The sequence below is a fragment of the Gallinula chloropus genome (assembly GCF_964237585.1).
Source record: "Gallinula chloropus genome assembly, chromosome: 31".
Classification (NCBI taxonomy): Eukaryota; Metazoa; Chordata; class Aves; order Gruiformes; family Rallidae; genus Gallinula; species Gallinula chloropus.
Window position 1 is genome coordinate 2,991,972 of NC_140116.1, and position 18,271 is coordinate 3,010,242.

General features: G+C 53.5%; 2 long non-coding RNA genes across 2 annotated transcripts; both read left to right on the forward strand.

Annotated features, from left to right (window-relative positions):
* The first annotated feature begins 508 nt into the window (after positions 1–508).
* Positions 509–2,248, forward strand: LOC311202548. The gene is made up of 3 exons (XR_014617920.1): positions 509–573; positions 1,549–1,682; positions 2,160–2,248. It is a non-coding gene; the product is annotated as an uncharacterized lncRNA (long non-coding RNA).
* A 402-nt stretch (positions 2,249–2,650) lies between these two features.
* LOC311202671 lies at positions 2,651–3,749 on the forward strand. Its single transcript, XR_014617925.1, has 3 exons — positions 2,651–2,783; positions 3,185–3,362; positions 3,650–3,749. It is a non-coding gene; the product is annotated as an uncharacterized lncRNA (long non-coding RNA).
* The last annotated feature ends 14,522 nt before the right edge of the window (positions 3,750–18,271 follow it).

The following is an 18,271-nucleotide window of genomic DNA, read 5'->3' on the forward strand; positions in this document are numbered from 1 at the left end:
CTTGTTTCTCCTCCCAGCTGTAATCCCTGAGGCTGTGTAAAATGGCTGGGCGCTTCCAGAGAGTCCTGCTGTGTGCCATACCTGGAGTGGTGGCACTTGCTGGCTGCTGGTGGCTGTACTGCCAAAGGAAGAAGTCTGCCAGCTCTAGTCAGGAAGAAAGAGCTGCTGAAGAGCAGCAGAAAGAAGCGCCAGCAGCGATCACTGAGGCCAGAGAGGCAGCCTCCAAGGAAGAGCAGTGCCCAGGGGATGAAACCTCAGCCTCCCTGCCCCTGGAGTTGGCAAGCGTTGCTTCCTCTGGCTGTGCACCTGCATCTGAAGGTGGGACGAGTGCGGAGGCCCCGTTGGAGATGTCGTGGTCTGATGCATCAGGCCAGCAGCTGGACTTGCTGAAGGCACCTGAAAGCCAAGATGTGCCTGCTGAGCAGAGCTCAGCACCAACAGAAAAACCTCCCGCCCTGGCTCTGCCTGAAGGCAGCATCATGCCCCACAGTGAAGGCCTGCAGAAAGAGGATGAACTGGCCTTGCATCGTGGCAGTAGCAGGGCAGCAGGGATGGGTGAAGGTCCCTCGGGAGGTAAGGGATTTCAAAATCCTCCTACAAATACATGGGGACCAAGAGTTTTATGTGCTGTACCCCTTCTGCTTCAGAACATGTCCATATCTATCCTCTCCATGTTTAACTTCCTCAGTAGAGGAAGATTCAGCCCTTGTACGGGTGGGTTTGCATTTGCTCTCGGAATTCCCATCGCTGTTGGCTCCGGTGTTAGCTGGGTGAATTTCAGGGTCTGCTGCAAAGGGGTGAATGGGCTGGTCCCCTTTCAGCACGGAGTTTGCTGTCCAAAGTGAAGCATGTGCTTGAGTAGCGCAGTGAAATGGGCCGTGTCTGGGTGCTGAACACCCCGCTGGTTTGAGACCTGCTCATGCGAATGGTTTCTGCTTCTGTTGAGGCAGCCTCCAGTAAGCACGGGGTCCTTCTGTCTTTATGGGCTGCTGCTGAATGGAAGCTGGATGGCAGCAGGTTTCTGAGGTGCTGCTGGGCGAGGCAGAGTTGTGCTCTGAGGAGCTGTGGTTGAGTCAGTCAGTTGCAGACCAAGTGCCCTGAACCCTGTCAGTTCCGTGTGAAGAGCTGGCATGGCCCCCCCACGTGCTGAACTCCCTGTGAAGAGCCCTGATGAAGCCATGGGGAACTGCAGAGTCCCTCTCTGCAGCAGCTCTGTTAGCGTGGCTCTCCTCACGCTGGTAGCTTTGACTTTGTGTCTTGGCTTGACTTTGTGCACCGTGGCACTGTTTGGAAGGAGTCCTGCTGAACTCAGGCCTCTGCTGCATTCCTAGAGCTGTGCAGCCTTTTCTTCAGGTCTAAAAGGAAACTTTGGGTAGGTGACGTGCAGCAGGACTTTCCCCTCTCTGAAATACCCCAGACCCCAGTACAGGAGCCTCCTGGCTGAGTGCAGAGGAGAAGCTCTGTGAAACGCTGCATTTTCCTGGCCTGGTGTCTGGTAGCTGGCTCAGGAGGGCTGTCTGAACTCTGACACGTGTGCATGTCTCGTAGACTTGGATGTCAAAACCATGGACTCTGTGGGCAGTGGCTGTGCCATGGGGAAGATGGTGACAGGCCAGAAGTCAAGGCCTGAAGAAACCTCCACCGAGCCTGACCTGGTCAGCTGGGAAATAGAGGTCCCAAGGGTAAGCAGCCGCTGGCCTGCTCGCACATCCTGCCCTGCGCTCCCTACCCATCTCCTGCTTCTTCCAGGCTGGTGCTGGCTCAGAGCCATCCCAGGGAGATCAACAGCAAATAACAAGGACTGAAGTGTTTTGCATAGCGTTAGACTCAACAGGGGTGAAGAGCCAGTCCCAGCTGTAAGCATGAGGCGTCTCAGGGCTGTGTTCAGGGTATCACTGGCTCATTGTTCCCTGTTATCTTCCATCCATGTTGTTCTCCAAGATGTGAAGATGAATCTATGAAAATGAGCGGTATTTACTGGCCTGTATCTAGCCTGACTTATCCCAGACCAGCTCTGCACTGGTCCAGCATGGCCTTTACTTATCCTGCCTGGCCCTGCGCTACAGGAACTGGGCACATGGGTGAAATAAGCCCCAGCAGGGAGTGTGGTTTGACCTCCATTCCTTCTCTTGACTGCTGCTTTCCTCTCTTTCGCAAAGGGTTTAGTTGGCCGCTTGATTGGCAAACAAGGAAGATTCATGAACTTCCTAAAGCAAACATCTGGGGCCAAAATTTATGTCTCCTCACCACCTCATCTGCGTGACTCTCAAGTCTGTCACATTGAAGGTAAGCGAATCGTCTCTGTGTTTGTGGTCCAATATGTAGCTCGGGGGCCAGAATGAGATGGGCAAGGAATTAAACAGCACGTATCTGCAAATGCAAGCCTTGCCTGTGAAGGATGTTACATTAATTGTGGGTGAAAACTACCTGCCAGTGAACTGGGTTCATCCTGGAAGCTAAAGCGGTGCGATTGGGGCCTGGTGGTCTTGAGTGTCTCACGTTGGTCTGACAGCCACCTACACGGCCGGTCTGTGGAACCTGAAGCTGTTGATGTGGTGCAGACAACTTTTGGCAGCTCTGTTTCTTCACGGGGTGGGGGGTGTCCTCAGCATAGCTGTGCCACAGACTTTCTACGGGACGTTTATCTTCCAGGCTTCCCTCAGCAAGTAGAAAAAGCACTGAGCCTGATTGGCCAGAAGTTCAGAAGTCTGCGCCTCACCAACGTCCACACTCCACCTCCACCAACACCACCAACGCCTCGTTTTCTCCCGACGACTTGCTGGGTAAGTCCCAGCTCTCTGGCTGCGCTGATGTCGGGGGCAAAGGCTGCTGTTGGTCACCGCTGTCGCAGAATGCTCAATGCAGGTGGCTGGTTCACAGAGGCCCTCACAGCCAGGCTGGTTTTGTGTAGCTCTCTCTTGCCTGGCTTGTGTCACTGTAACGGGTCAGACTGATCTTCCTGTTGGAAGGTAGCCTTGCCCCAAGTCTGATGTCCTTGAGAGCAGCATGGAGTAACTTTATGCTCCTGATCCAGAGCAGCCTTTGGAAGTCAAATGCTGGAGTGGCAGGGATTTTGCACCCATGGCTGTCAGCCTCAGGCCACGCTGGTGGACCATGGAGTGGCTGTGAATGAAGCTTGTGTTGCAGTGAACTCTAACAAGATTTTCTTTCTTCCACGTGACAGCTGTGCCTCCCAGAGGGAACTGCTGTAGAAGTGGTGGTGTCAAACCAAGTCAATGCTGGCCACATGTTTTTACAGCAGCATACACACCCCACTTTCTGTGTCCTGCGTAGACTTGGCCAGCACATGAATGTCTGCTACTCCCAACCGGATATTCCCACTCTGCCAACTCCAGTAGAAGGCAAGTAACTCAATTGCTGAGACGCTGTTCACTTGAGAAACTTGTAGGGTCGTGCAAAAGCCTGATGCCCCTGAGCATGGTGGTGGCAGACAGACTTGAGAGTCCAAGGCAGCTCTGCTGAGTCGCAGCTGCAGGCGGGTCTGATGGAGGGGCAGGGGTGTGGAAGGGAGATGGGAGCAGCAGAAGGAATGCTGTTGGTTCTCAGGAGGTCGCTGCGCAGCGTGGCTGATCCACCCGAAGGGCTCGTTTCAGGGCATCCACTCACCCTGAGCTCTTCTGCTTTGCAGTTGGCACGATCTGCGCGGCTCCGGCTCTGGATGGGGTGTGGTTACGGGCTCAAGTCAATAGGTACTTTGAGGAGACAGGTGAAGTGGAGCTCCGCTACGTGGACTATGGAGGCTATGAGAGAGTGAAGATCCACCAGCTCAGGAAGATCAGGTCTGTAGCTCCTCTGCTGCTACCGCTTGGATTGCTGGGAGCGTGGTCTGGGGTCTTTGGAGGGTCGTTACTTTTAAACTGAATTCCTGCTAAAGCAATTGATTAATTGCTGTAACCTTCAAGGACACAGGAGAAACTTAAATCCAACTTCTTTGGGTTTGTTCCCTTTTCTTTCAGGTCTGACTTCTTATCGCTGCCTTTCCAAGCAGCAGAAGTTTTACTGGATAACGTGGTCCCACTGGCAGGTAACGGAGCTCTCGAGACGTACCCTGGGTGGTGCTCCGGCAGGTTTCCCTGGGTGCCAGCTGTGTACCAGCCATGATTCTGTCTCAGCCTTCTCCCTCCCCTGGCGAGCGCAGCCTCTGGAGGGACTGGAGTGAGGGCTGGAGAAACATATTTTCTTCCAAATGTGCGAGCGAGTGTGGCACAACCTGTCAGGCTCCAGGGGAGAGATGGGGAAGGGCCAGGCTTTCTCCTGTGTGGAGGGAGGAGAGAAGGAATGACTTTACTGAGGAGCAGGTTGGCAGGATGGGCAGGGTATAGGTGAAGTAGCTGGAGCTACTCTGCCACCTTCTGTCCCGCAGGAGTTCCCAAGGCAAACTTAGCTTTTAATCTGCTAGACAAACACCTGAGATTTTCCTACTAGTCAGAGTCAAAACAGCAATGGCAGATGAAAAGTCTGCTCTTCTGTCTTTCAAGCCTCCCAATTCACCCGCTGCTGGTGTTCACATGAAGGTGGCTTTAGAAAGCGCTCGGTCCTTTCCCTTCGGCAGCACAGCAGGGATAATACTTGTGTGACCTCCAGCTCGATAGGCTGGGTCCAGCAAATGCCTCGAGCGGTGGCAGGGGAGGGTTCTCTGGCTGGGCTGCAGTCGGAGGTCAGGCAGGGTTGGTTGCATAGTCCCTCCTGGCCTGTGAAGCCTGGCCCCATCTCATCTGCTGTCTCCCGCTCTGCTCTCTCCACAGACGAGGACCACTTCTCATCCCAAGCAGACGCCGCTGTTGTGGAGATGACCAGAGGCGCAGTCCTGCTGGCGCAGGTCAGTGGGAGCTGTCTGGGAAAGCCTTGCTGCTGCTTTGAGTGCTGCTGTTGTCCCCTCTCCCCCAGCATCCTGTGTGTGCTCCAGGCCAGAACAAAGGCCCAGCTTGGATGCCCGGCTGCTGGGCAGGGCTCTGATGGAGAAACCTTGGTGCTGAGACCTTCCTGGTGCAGCATCGGCAGCGCTGTGGCTGACGCTGGCCGTGCCAACTCTGTGGCTCAGGGCAGGGCACTGCTGAGAATCGCTCAGGCTCGCGACCAGGACTGGTGTCTGTCTGCACGCTGATGTCGGTCTGTCTTTTCCAGGTCACAAATTATGACAGTGCAACAGGTCTGCCACTGGTAGAGCTCTGGAACTCGATGGGAGATGAGGTGCGTCTGGCCACATGCCTGTTTATTCAACACTGTTAGAGTTGACGATGGTGATGCAGAGGGTGGCATAGCAACTGGCTGATGGTTCTCCCCAGTGGCCTTTTCACCTTTCTACTTCTTTTCCCTCCCTTTAGATGCTGTCAGTGAACAGAGCTCTAGTAGAAAGAGGACTGGCTCAGCAAAACAGACTCAGCACAGAATAAAAGTGATTTATTACTACTACAACTACACACCCAGTGAACCAGAGTCAAGATAATGAGAAGCACAGCCAGGTCTTAAAGCACCTTCCCCTCACCCCTCTCTTCTTAGCAGCCTAAAGTACTTTCACAATCTTATTCACTTCTTCCCCCCCTAACATGGTGTGGGGTGGGGCAGGGAATGGGGGTTTTCAGTCTGTTCCTCCTGAGTTCCTTCTTAGCTGGGGGGGCATTCCACACATCCACCCTCTTCACCTGCGGCACTGTGGTGTCCCACCCACAGGGGACAGTCCTCCAACTTCTCCAGCATGAGTCCTCTCTACTGGGGAGTCATCTCCTCACCACAGGCCTCTCAGTAGGACTCCTTTCCATGGGTGCTGACCTTCGGGCCCAGACTGCTCCAGCCTGGTCCCCCACAGAGTCACAAGTCCCCCAGCAAACCTGCCTATGCGTGGATCAACCTCTCCACAGGCCACAGATGGTCTCTGCTCCCCATCCTTATCCATGGGCTGTGAGGGGACACCCGCTCCACCATGGTCTTCTCCACAGGCTGCAGGGGAATCTCTCTCTCCGGCACCTGGAGGGCCTCATTCTCCTTCCCCCTCCCTCCTTCCTCCCTGGCTTCTTACATCTTCTCACTCCCTTCTCTGGTGGAAAAATCCACCTGCCTGTGGGGTTTTTCTCCTCACTGTGATTCCCAGAGGTGCTGTGACCATCACCGACTGGCTCAGCCCTGGTCAGCAGCAGCTCTGGCCTTGAATTGGCCGATGTTTCCTCTCTAAGTCCTGCAGAGAGCTTCTGGCTGCTGCTTGCAGGAGCCATCTCAGCAGCACAGCTACACAAAACTGCAACAGCTGTGAATCTGTAAATAGAAAGGAGATTGAGGGGGGCTTCAGGTAGGCAAACGTGGCAGTGCTAACAAACAGGGAGACCACCTCCAGGTAAGGGAGGCATGTGGAAAAGGCTTTGTGCCATCCCTACTCCGAGGGGATCCTCAGCACCGACCTGAAGATCTGAACACAGGACACCATGATGAACACAAACCACCCAAAACCTAAACAATCTCTGACCACAGTTTCACTGAGATAGGGCCGTGAGCAAGAGAGCTTGAGGATCTGGGGGATGTCACAGAAGAACTGGTCAGCAGCATTGCCTTGGCAGAGGGACACTGAAAATGGATTGGCAGTGTGGAGCAGAGCATTGTGAAGAGCAGCTCTGTGACAAGGAGCTGGCTGGAGGGCCGGGCTCAGAGAGTGGTAGTAAATGGAGTTAAATCCAGCTGGTGACCGGTCACGAGTGGTGTTCCCCAGGGGTCGGTGCTGGGGCCTGTCCTCTTCAATATCTTTATTGATGACCTAGATGAGGGCATTGAGTGCACCCTCAGTAAGTTTGCAGATGACACTAAATTGGCTGGGAGTGTGGATCTGCCTGGGGGTAGCGAGGCCCCACAGAGGGATCTGGACAGGCTGGAGAGCTGGGCTGAAGCCAATGGCATGAGGTTCAACAAGAGCAAATGCCGAGTCCTGCACTTTGGCCACAACAACCCCAGGCAGCGCTATAGGCTTGGGGCGGAGTGGCTGGAGGACTGTGTGGAGGAAATGGACCTGGGGGTACTGATTGATGCCCGGCTGAACATGAGCCGACAGTGTGCGCGGGTGGCCAAGAAGGCCAACGGCATCCTGGCTTGCATCAAAAATAGTGTTACTAGTAGGAACAGGGAGGTCATTGTCCCCCTGTACTCAGCACTTGCGAGGCCGCATCTCGAGTACTGTGTTCAGTTTTGGGCCCCTCACTACAGGAAAGACATTGAGGCCCTGGAACGCGTTCAGAGGAGGGCTACTAAGCTGGTGAGGGGTCTGGAACACAGGCCTTACGAGGAGTGGCTGAGGGAGCTGGGATTGTTCAGCCTGGAGAAGAGGAGGCTCAGGGGAGACCTTATAGCTCTCTATATCTTCCTGAAGGGAAGTTGTAGTGAGCTGGGGGTCGGCCTCTTCTCCCGTGTAGACAGCGACAGAACTAGAGGGAATGGTATCAAGCTGCGCCAGGGGAGATTCAGGCTGGACATTAGGAAGCACTACTTCTCTGAAAGGGTAGTCAGGCACTGGAATGCACTGCCCAGGGAGGTGGTGGAGTCACCGACCCTGGGGGTGTTCAAGGAAAGACTAGATGTTGTATTGAGGGACATGGTTTAGTGGGAGCTAGTAGTAATAGGTGAATGGTTGGACTAGATGATCTTTTAGGTCTTTTCCAACCTTGATAATTCTGTGATTCTGTGATTCTGTGACAATATTTTTAAGTGGAAAAATAAAAATTAGCATCAGCTTTTTTTCTGCCAGAGAATGGAGCGAGAAAGTGTAAGGAACTTTGCAGAATACAAGGTCAGTGAAGAAGGTCCTCCAAGCCCTGTAGCTGAGTTTCACCCACAGCCCGTGGAGAAGACCATGGTGACTGAGGCTGTTCCCCCGCAGCCCATGCTGGATGATGTAGAACAGTGATTCTACTCACAGAGTGTAGAGGTCCCCACGCCTGAGCAGATGCAGACACTGAAGGAGGCTGTGACCTCCTAGGAAGCCTGTGCTGCAGCAGGTTTGCTGGCAGGGCTGTGGAGGCCCCATGCTGGCACAGTCTGTTGCTGAAGGACGGCACCCCATTCAGGTGACCCACACTGGAAAAGCTGGTGATGATCAGAAGCTATGTGGGAAGGGCTCATGTGGGAAGGTTCATGGATGACCGTCTCCCATGGGTGGGACCCAAAACTGGAGCAAGGGGAGACTGTGAGGAGTCCTCCTTCTGAGGAGGAAGGAGCGGCCGAGACAATGTGTGATGAACTGACCCCAATGCCCATTCCCTGTCCCTCTGTGCTGCTGAATCGGAGGAAGGAGAAAATGAGAGAGTGACGTGGATCCTGGGAAAAAGAGGGTGGGATGTGAGTAGGTGCTTTAATATTTATTTTTTTTTCTGTCTCTGCCTTTCTCTCCCATTGCTCCTGCCCCTGCTCCCCATCCTGAAGCGAAGTGACACTGTCACCCTTCAGGCACTCGCTGGCAGAGAAGCTGCGATGGGCAAGGTGGAAGAACATTAGACGTAGAGGGGCTCTTTCCAGTGTTGATTGTAATAAAAATGTAAAAGCTCAACAGGCCTTATTCGTTCTCACCACCAGAAATGTTTCTGATGGAAATGTTTTTGAAATATGCTAGGGGAAAGCTTGGCTTGCCCTGTGAGCAGTCAGGAGTTGGGCTCCATGATCCCTAAGGGTCCCTTCCCACTCAGTGTAGTCTAGGATTCCAGGATTTTATTTGGTCACAAGCATCATCACGACAGTTGCCTCCTGACAGCACCACACACGGCCCTGGTGTCTCTGTTGCCCTTATCAGTAACACGGCCGTTGTGCCTCTCTCCCCCTCCATGACAAGTGCCGGGCTCTGGCACTCTTGGCAGCCCAAGGCCTGGACAACCACGTCTGCACGGCACCTCTGATTTCTGGGCGGCCACATTCCTTCTGGTGACAGCTTTGCCCAGTTTGCAGCCATGAATGGCCAAGCCCGTAGGACCGACTGCTCAGACCGGGGTGCCAGGCCCAGGTGCCTCACTCTGCCCCCTTTGCTGGGTCTAGCTCAGTGCACAGGGGTCTGAGAAGCCTCCCTGAGGGTGGGGGTGCAGAGGGGTCGAGTCGAGGGGCCTGTGGGGCCTTGGACCCTCGTTAGGATCAGCCGCAGGTGATGCTGGCTCACCCCGTGCCACCTCAGCAGGCCGCCAACAAGCGGCTGGCTCCTGGAACAGTCCTGCAGCTTCTCTGGGCCTCAAGAAGCCCCAAAGAGGGCTCTTTGCTGGCCCTTTTTTGCTGCAGATCACTTCCCAGTGCGGGCATCCCGGCATTGGAGCTGGTTTCCTCAGTGAGGAGGAGACTGCAGCTTCTGCTCCCACTTGCCTTTTGTGAAGCCTATACGGGTAACCAGTGTCAGTGGGCTCCTGTGCCTCCCCAAAAGCCATCCCAAGCAGACTCCTCGGGCCAGGCCTATACATAAAACTCCAGGGATGGGGATTGACGAGGAGGGGACCTGGGGGGCAGGCCCTCTGCCCAAGGGGCAGCAAAATAGCACAGGGTAGTCATCCACAGGAAAAGGACGCTCCCCTCACCACAAAACCTCATTATTCTCTCCCATTAAATTGATTAAAGGGGGAATCAAGCAGCTATCATTCCTATGACAGTGTCAATCCTATCAAGGGCTAATTGCACTGAAGGAGCTGATGGATACCTTTAAGCCTGGAGATCAGTTTCCTTTTAGAAGAAATAATGAGGGTTTGAAGGGCTATTCAGACCCTGTCAAAAGGCAAAAGTTAGGGAACAAAATATCTATATCATTTTGAAAAGCCATATAGAATGTCTCCTTAGGTTTTGCACTACCAACCACTTCACATAAAAAAAAAATTGGGAGAAATGGGCAGATAGAGTGACCAATAATGGGAATGCAGTCTCTTTCTGCTAATTAGTGCCTGACTGATCTCTTTCCCATGTGAGTAGGTCAGGTTTCTTGTGTGATTTTAGTCACCTAGTAAGACCAGAAAAAAAAATAATGCATTCCTCTTCCAGACAGGTAAATCTAAACAAAGTCCTTGAGCTTCCCTGGATGTGCACAGTCCTGATCCCGTCTGTAGTGCTGGGGAGCACAGAGCAATAAATCCTTTACCGGTGACAAGTCTCCCTTTGGTCTGATTCCCGGGGTGGGGGGGGGGTGGGGGGGTGGGGGGTTGGAGGGTTGGGCCTTTTCCTTTCCAGCTGCTGTCTCTTGCCAGATGAAGAAGGGCCATTCCTTACCGCCCTGGAGGAACCTTTATTTGAATTCCATGGGCTCCCAAGGAGTCATTCCTGGTCTTCAGTTTTGGGTACGGATGAATGGAGGTGACACACAGTTTCCATCACATGAAATCCACACTCATGGAGAAGGGGATCTTGGCAACTCTCCTCCACCCCCAGTAATTCCCATGGGAGCTGGGACCAGCAGCTCCCAGGAAGAAGGTGCCTATTTTGTGCCCACCAGGACTGGGGAAAGAGGAATCCCATCTCTGGTGGGTTTGTGAAAGCCATAGGCCAGAGCTGCATCCCCTTCCAGCCCCAGGGCTGCAAAGCAAAGATGAGGTGCCTGGAGTGGCTCGCCTGAACCCCTTCCTTTCACAGGGGTAGAGTCCCCTCCCTGTCCCTGCCTGGAGGTCCTGCCTCATGCGGAGACAAGGAAAGATGATTATCCTGCCCAGCTCTGGTTTGATCGGGAGAAAGGACTCTGCTGGAGAGAAGGATTTCTCCCTAGCTGAGGGAGGGAACATCAGGGATGGGATCACAGAATGATCCCCATGAGGCCTGAGGCACCAGGAGGGAGCCTAGAAGAACTGGTCTTCTCCTGCTGAGCTGGGCCAGGCTCCTGGGATGGAGGGAGCTCATGGCAACCCAGCAGCACTGCAGAGAGACAGCTCTGCCCAGGAGCAGCTCCTCTGCCCAGCGCACTGGCCTTATTCTCGAAGCTTTAAGGATGCTGAGAATCAGTATTTCTGCCTGGGAAAAGGGGAGGTTTGTGGTTAGCCTGGCCTTGGGAGCAGCCAAACGCAACGTACGTAAACATCCAGTTGTACTTAGGGGCCCAGTGAGAGTGATAAAATCTGTATTAGCTGGGACACCACCCCCTGACGGGGTGGCACCAAGAAACTCGAATGGAGCGCTTGGATAGAATGTTACTGTAATAGCTATACAGTTTCAGAGGGTGCAGCCAAAACCCTGGCTCTTCAGGAAAGAGCTGCTTTAGAAACTGAAACCAGTACAACTTCCCCTGGGCTGCAAATCCGCCCCCCCCCACCCCCCCCCCATTTTCAGAACAGTTACTGAATGCTTGGATACGGATGATGCTGCTAAAAGAGAGGGCAAAACATGGGAACATCGAGCTGTTGCCTTGCAAATAAAGACCAAACAAAAAATCATCGCTGAAGGGGAGGGTAGTGCTCAAGTAGGAGAACTGGTAGTAGTATGGAGTGTGTTTCAACACGAGGCATAATCTCCTTCTCCTGTCCGTATCTACACTGACTCTTTCGCTGCCTTCAAGGGATGTACGGAATCGCTTCCATTGGGAACACAATGGGTGGGAAGTCAACCAAGTACCTGTCTGGCCAAAGGGAAATGGCAAGATATCTGAACTATTGCAAAGCAAGGGAATTGGGCAGTGGCATAGGTCCCTGGCAGCAGCCCAGCCCAGCCCAGACTGAGAAGGAAGAGTGGGAACAAAGGGGAGTGGGGCTCAGGGCAGGGCCCACAGAATGCGGCCCATGGAACATGAGTGATGCAACGAACAGGAGGGCAGGCGGAGTGAACGGGCAGGAAAGGGCTCTCCTCCCATTGGCTCCATGGGCTGCCCATCCAGAGGGTGGAACGCCCCTTTCCCTCGGTTGCGGAGTGCCCGCGTCACCATGCCCCATGGCTCCAGCCGCCGAGCAGCCTCTCGCCCTCATTCCCTGTGTGCCCTGGGCAGAGGCGCCACAGCCGTGCAGCTGTCTGCGTGGTGGAGCTCCTGAGAGAGAGCAAGGAGCAGTATTGCCAGTGCAATTAGAGACATGTTCCGATCAATATGGGATGCCCTGATGGGCTGGGGGTGGCTGTGGCAGGCCGGGCTTCCTCCTCACGCTCCAGAGGGTTATTTTCTGGCACCTCTTGAGGCGGCTCGGGACCCAAATTCAAGAGAGGGTGCCGGTAAAATGGTGAGGGGTGAGAGCAGTGGCCAGGCCGGGTCTTCTGGAGAATCCAGGGCGGGTTCCAGGGTTGGTACCAGGGCCGGTAGGAGGCTGAGGACGAGTGCAGCAGTGGGGCGGCCTGGGCAAGGCATTCAGCGCTGGCCCGGAGGTGACAGGGCTCTCCGGGGGAAGGCTGGAGCTGCCACTGTCAGTGAGGAGCTGTGGTCGGGGTCGTGTGGCGCTGCAGCTCCGCTTGGCGAGGGGTCAGAGCTGCTGCGGGGATGGGGGGGACACTGGAACAACAGGCAGGTCCAGTGACAAGCTCCTGTCACCAATCCGTGACCTTGGTCACAGCGCCATACCCTGCCCTTCCCAAGGGACTCCTTGGGAGCCTTCCCTTGATGGGACACTTGGAAGCGAGCCTAAAACCGCTCCCTGTCCCCCTTCCCCCATTCCCCTCGTGCTCCCCAGGGCTGCCCTCGCTGTGGAACCGAAACGTCTCGCCGGCACTGGCGAGCCCATCCCGGAGAGGATGTGTGCCACTCCCCGACAGCCCTGAACCCTGCCAGGGATCCAGGGGCAGCCACAGCTTCTCTGGGCACCCTGTGCCAGGGCCTCCTCCCCCCGGCCCTTCACCCAGGAAGGATTTCTTCCAAAGAGCTCAGCTAAATGTACCCTCTTTCAGCTTGAAGCCGTCGCCCCTTGGCCTGTCCCTGCACTCCCTGGGGACCAGTCCCTCTCCCACTTCACTGTAGGACCCCAGAGCAGGGTAGAGGGGCAGAATCCCCCCTCCTCATCCTGCAGGCCACAGTGTCTTTGATGCAGCCCAGGGCCCGGTTGGCCTTCTGGGGACTATTCTGTGACACCATTGCAGGAAGTGAGCAGCAAGATGGTAAAAATGGGAGTATTTCACCTGACCTGGGACGACAAGGAGTGGGAAATGAAAGAATAGCTCTTGGCCTGGCACATGCCAAAAGGCCACCAGTCGAGTGGTTCCTCAGGGGTGGTGTAGGAGATACGGTGTGCAGCACATCAGCTGCCGATGTCACAGTACTGACTGAATTCAAAAGTCATCTCAGGAAAAAGGAACTTGATTGTTCTTTGAGACCAGGAGCATTAACAACAGGGACAGAAGCAACAGGGAAGAGTTTACAGGATTTGCACACAGTGCTGGAAAAATAACACCTAAATAACCTAAAATAACACCTAAAATAAGACCTAAAATAACACCTAAAAATAGCACCCATACCCCCCTAAAAAAACCCCAACCAAACCTAAACCTAATTGAACTAAAACGCCATGGCAGTTTCCTTAAGAGTTGTTTCTGCTTTAGAGCTCGTTTTTACCAGTTTGTAAATTAATAGTTGTAAATGGATCCAGTTTGAGCAATGGATGTGATTTAGGGGGTGATGTTGCACCTCTTTGGTGTCATTTTCTGGTGCTCCCTGCCCATCCCATGCAGACACAGAAAGGTTCTGAATAAATGGCTTTTAATGGAAAAAGAGAACAAAACAGTCATCAATGGTACTAAATCTATAATCAACACCGTTCTTCCCTCCCTGCCTTCCAACTTCCCTCCCTCCCTTCCTCCCTCTCTCCCTTCCTTCATTCCAACCTGTCATACCCTACCCATCCCTGCAACAGAGCTAAGAGTGATGGCACTGCCTGGCAGGCTTTCCTCTTCCATTAGGACATCGATGTCCATATATATGTCGCAGCCTGTGACACTGTCCACATCCATGGGCACAGGAGAGATGTCAAAGACTTCCACACTGTCCACATCCATGGGCACAGGACCACCTGAGTGGCTGACGGTGCCCAGGGATGCCCCCAAGGGCTTACCAGCACAGGACTGGCTGGACTGGCTGCAGCGCCCTGGGAGGGGGTGGTATTAGGGAAGGGATGCTGGCAGTCCTGCTGCTGACCCCTGATGGGCGTGGGGCAGGAACAGCTGTGGTTGTCCCTGGGTGGCTGTTGGTCTGAGCAGCCTGCTGGTCATCTGCAGCTGTGGGGTCCCTGAAGGGCACTGACTGATGGAGAAGCAGTGCCATGGCTGATCTTGGAGGTGGCTGACAGCGCAGCATATCTGGTGCTGATCCACTGGAGGTTGCAGAGGTGGAGGTTGAAGCAGCTGCCCCACAGGCCGTTTTGGGGATCTGCAAGGACAGACCTGCTGCTGGCCAAGGCTGAGCCAATCAGAGATGGTGGTTGTGCCTCTATGGAAACATATTTAAATAGCAGAAAAAGCTGTAAGCAGCTGCTTTTTACCAGCAGAGAAAGGAATGAGAACATGTGAGAAGCTCTGCAGCCCCCAAGGTCAGTGCAGAAGGAGGACAGGAGGTGCTCCATGTGCCAGAGGAGAGACCCCTCTGCAGCCTGTGGAGAAGACCATGGTGAAGCAAGTTGTCCCCCAGCAGCCTACGGAGGATGAAGAGAAGCAAAGTTCCCCCCTGTAGGCTGTGGAGGATCCCACGCTGGAGTGGGTGGAGACATATGGAAGATGCTGTGACCCAGTGGGGAGCCCATCCTGGAGCAATGTCCTGTCAACACCTGCAGCCCATGGAGAGGGAGGCCCAAACCAGAGCAGGATTGCTGTGGGGACGTGTGACCCCGTGGGTGACGAGGCTGAAGCAGTCTGGGCCCAAGAGACTGACCCCATGGAAGGGACCCACACTGGGGCTGTTTTACTGATATAAAATGCCAAGGCAGTTTCCTGAGAGGGATGTTTCTGCTTTACAGCTCGATTTTACCAGATTATAAATTAATAGTGACAAATGGATACGATTTCAGCAATGGATGCGATTTGGGGGGTGCTCTTGCACCTCTCTGGTGTCGTTTTCTGGTGCCCCCTGCACTCCCTGATTATCACATGAAGACACAGAAAGGTTCTCAATAAATGACTTTTAATGGAAAAGCAGAACAAAAGAGTCAACAAAGGTACTAAATCCATCATCAAAAACTTTCTTCCTTTCTTCCCACCCACCACCCTTCCCTCTCATGTTCTCCCAGCCCTGCAAGAGAGCTGAGTAAGATGGCAGTGCCTGGCAGGCTGTCCTATTCCATGGGGACATCGGTGTCCACAGAGATGTCACAGCCTGTGACACTGTCCACATCCATGGGGACTGGATGGTCTGGGTGCCTGCCAGTGCAGCTGCTCTGGTGTTGATCCACTTGGAATTGAAGCCGTGGTGGTTGAATCAGCTGTCCCATGGGCCGTTTTGGAGATCTGCAGGGGGGAGAGGGAGATGCATCAGGCTGGGGGCTGGAGGGAGTCCCCCAGGCACCCGCCGAGCAGGCCCCAAGCGTGGACGTACCTCAGCTCTGTTGCAGGGCAGCAGGAGGGTGCAGGTAACGGCTGCTGCTGCTGCCCAGGCAGTTAGTGGCGGTTGGTGGGTCCTGAAAGAGAGACATGAACACGCGCTGGTGATCATATCCCCGGCTGGGACAGCAGCGTGCGCGAGGGCACTGAGAGGGAGGAGGAAGAGGTGCGATGGAGGAGGGGCTGTGGAGTTCCCCAGAGTGGGTCCCTGAGCAGACAGGAGTGGGGTCAGGCCTTACCTCCCAGGTAGTGGTTCGGTAACACAAATGGCATCATGGTGGGGGCAGAGGGACCCCACGATGTGTGCCACAGAGGTGGGAGCGCCATGGTCGCTGGATGGTCAGTTGCCAACCAACGTCTGGATGCTTCTGTTTGAGTGTATCCTTGGTAGCAACAGGGGCCCTCCCAGAGTTCTTTGCTGTCCCCAGCAGCTTTGCCAGCTCTCCATGGGGATGGAAAGGGTTAACAAGAAGGTTAAAGGAAGAGTTACCCTCCATGGCTCAATGTCCAAGTGGAAACCACTACAAAGTGCTGCCCCTCCAAGGTTCATCCTGCCACCCATCCTATAGAATATTTCCACCCGTGACATGCAGAGTGGGATCGAGTGCACCCTCAGCAAGGTGTGGGTGACACTGAGCTGTGTGGTGCACTTGACACACTGGAGGGAAGGGATGCTGTCCAGAGGGACCTTGACACGTGTTGTGGTTGTGTGTGGCAGGGGTTTGGTGGTGGGGTGGGGGAGCTGCATGTGTGGCTTCTGCAAGGCGCAGCGAGAAGCTTTCCCCAGGCCTGACAGAGCAAACACCAGCCGGCTCAAGGCCGGAGTCTCAGCATCACAGAATTACAAGACTGGAAAACACCAACAAAAGATCTTGATGTCCAACCGTTCCTGTCCTGTGCTAAACCATATCCCTAAATTAACACATCTACCCTTTTTTTAAACACATCCAGGGATGGTGACTCAAATCCTGCCCTGGGTGGCCTGTTCCACATCCCCACAACACTTGCAGCGATAAATTTTCTCCTAACATCTGATCTGACCCTGCTCTGGTGCAGCTTGAGGCCCTGTCCACTTGTCCTATTTCCTGTCACCAGGACTCCTTGCTGACCAAGGCTGAGCCCATCAGCGATGGTCACAGATCCTCTGGGAATCACACTGAGGAGATAAAACCGCCAGCAGCCGCTTGTTGACCCCAGAGAAGGGAGTGAGAAGATGTTAGATACTGTGCAGGAACCAAGGCCAGGGAAATGGGGAGGAGGCGCCCAAGGTGCCAGAGATAAAGATGCCCCTACAGCCCCTGGAGAAACCCATGGTGGAGCGGGTGTCCCCCCGCATCCCATGGAAAAGGCCCAGACCCCACCTGCAGCCCGTGGAGAAGCCCCACACTGGAGCAGGGGAAGACAGACAGGAGATTTGGTGACCCACGTTACAACAAACCCCTGCCAGCACTTACAGCCCATGAAGAGAGACGGAGACACAGAGATTGTCGCGACGGAGGGACGACATGGATACGCTCAGTATGAGCAATCAGCAGGCTTCGATTTATGATGGCCAACGGCTTTCTTTTATACTATCGTTAATACATATTAATTGCTACTAATGCATATTATAATTGTCACAACTTGATTGGTTCTTGGTTAAAGGTTACATCACTCATCTTGCGGTCTGGGAACAGTGTTTCTCATTCTCAGGAACAGCAGATCCTTGAAACATACATCTTGTTTCCACACCTTGTTACTGTGTTAACATTGCTATCAAAAATACTGACCGTCCTCTCTGTCGTTTGCGTCGGGATGGTGCAACGCCTACTCATACTATTAAGTTACACAGGAGACTGCTCGAACAATGGCTCCATAGAGCCATGGCCTTGCTTCTCACACAGCCACTCTTCCACAAGAAACATTCGTTTAGGAAATCATTTTTTGGTACCAAGATGGGTTTCGCTTCTTCCAAGAAAGTTTTTCTCTGTTGTCCCTTCAGAAGCATCTTAAAGAACTGGAGTAAATCTGGAGGGATGCCCCTGCCTAGGGATAGATTAAAATGGTATTGTAATGTGTGGTGTCCCCAGTATCACTTGGTCAGTGGTGAAAATGGCCAGAAAATGGGACCTTGAAATATCCTACTCTGTTTCAGGTGCTGTTGTTTTGTCCCAGAAATGAGAAATGGAAAGAGAGCGCATATGCGGGCTTGCTCTTGGCATTGCAGTGATTTGGATATTAGACAGAGATATGGTTGATGGATTTGGAACACCAGAAGAGAACCTGCACTTGAAGTGAGGAAAAAAATAAAAGGAAAAGGTCTGTTTGTGTTGTGCTGCTCGTAAGCTCAGAAAGGATGGGGTGTGTTGTGAGGATTCTAAGATGAAAACCGAGTGTGTTTATTGTAGTGACTGCGAGATGAGAAACACTGAAGCATCAGAGTAAACTACTTTGGAAAAGAAGGATTATTGCAACTTCTAGTGTCTTTAGAGCTAGATTGGCTTTTTTTTTGGTATATGGGGTATTTTACTCACATGAAAGCAGCTGATCTCAGTAAAAGAATATTCCTATTTCTAAGAAAAGGATAAAGTAGGCAATGTAACGGTTGTGTTTGGCTTCAGACTGTTGATTGTTCCAGAAAGGGTGATACTGAATACAGCTGTGTTCTTAGGCATGATTGCTGTTAAGTTCCACCCATACCAGCAACCAGGGCAATGAAAATGGTCCTGGAACTTCCCGTTTGGTCTGACAATACCTGTATGTGTCTATCTGCATGCTTGACTTTGTAGCTGTGAATAATCCTTCTGAGCTTAGGGTAGCAGTTCATACCCATAAAATCATTGCATGTAGAGCT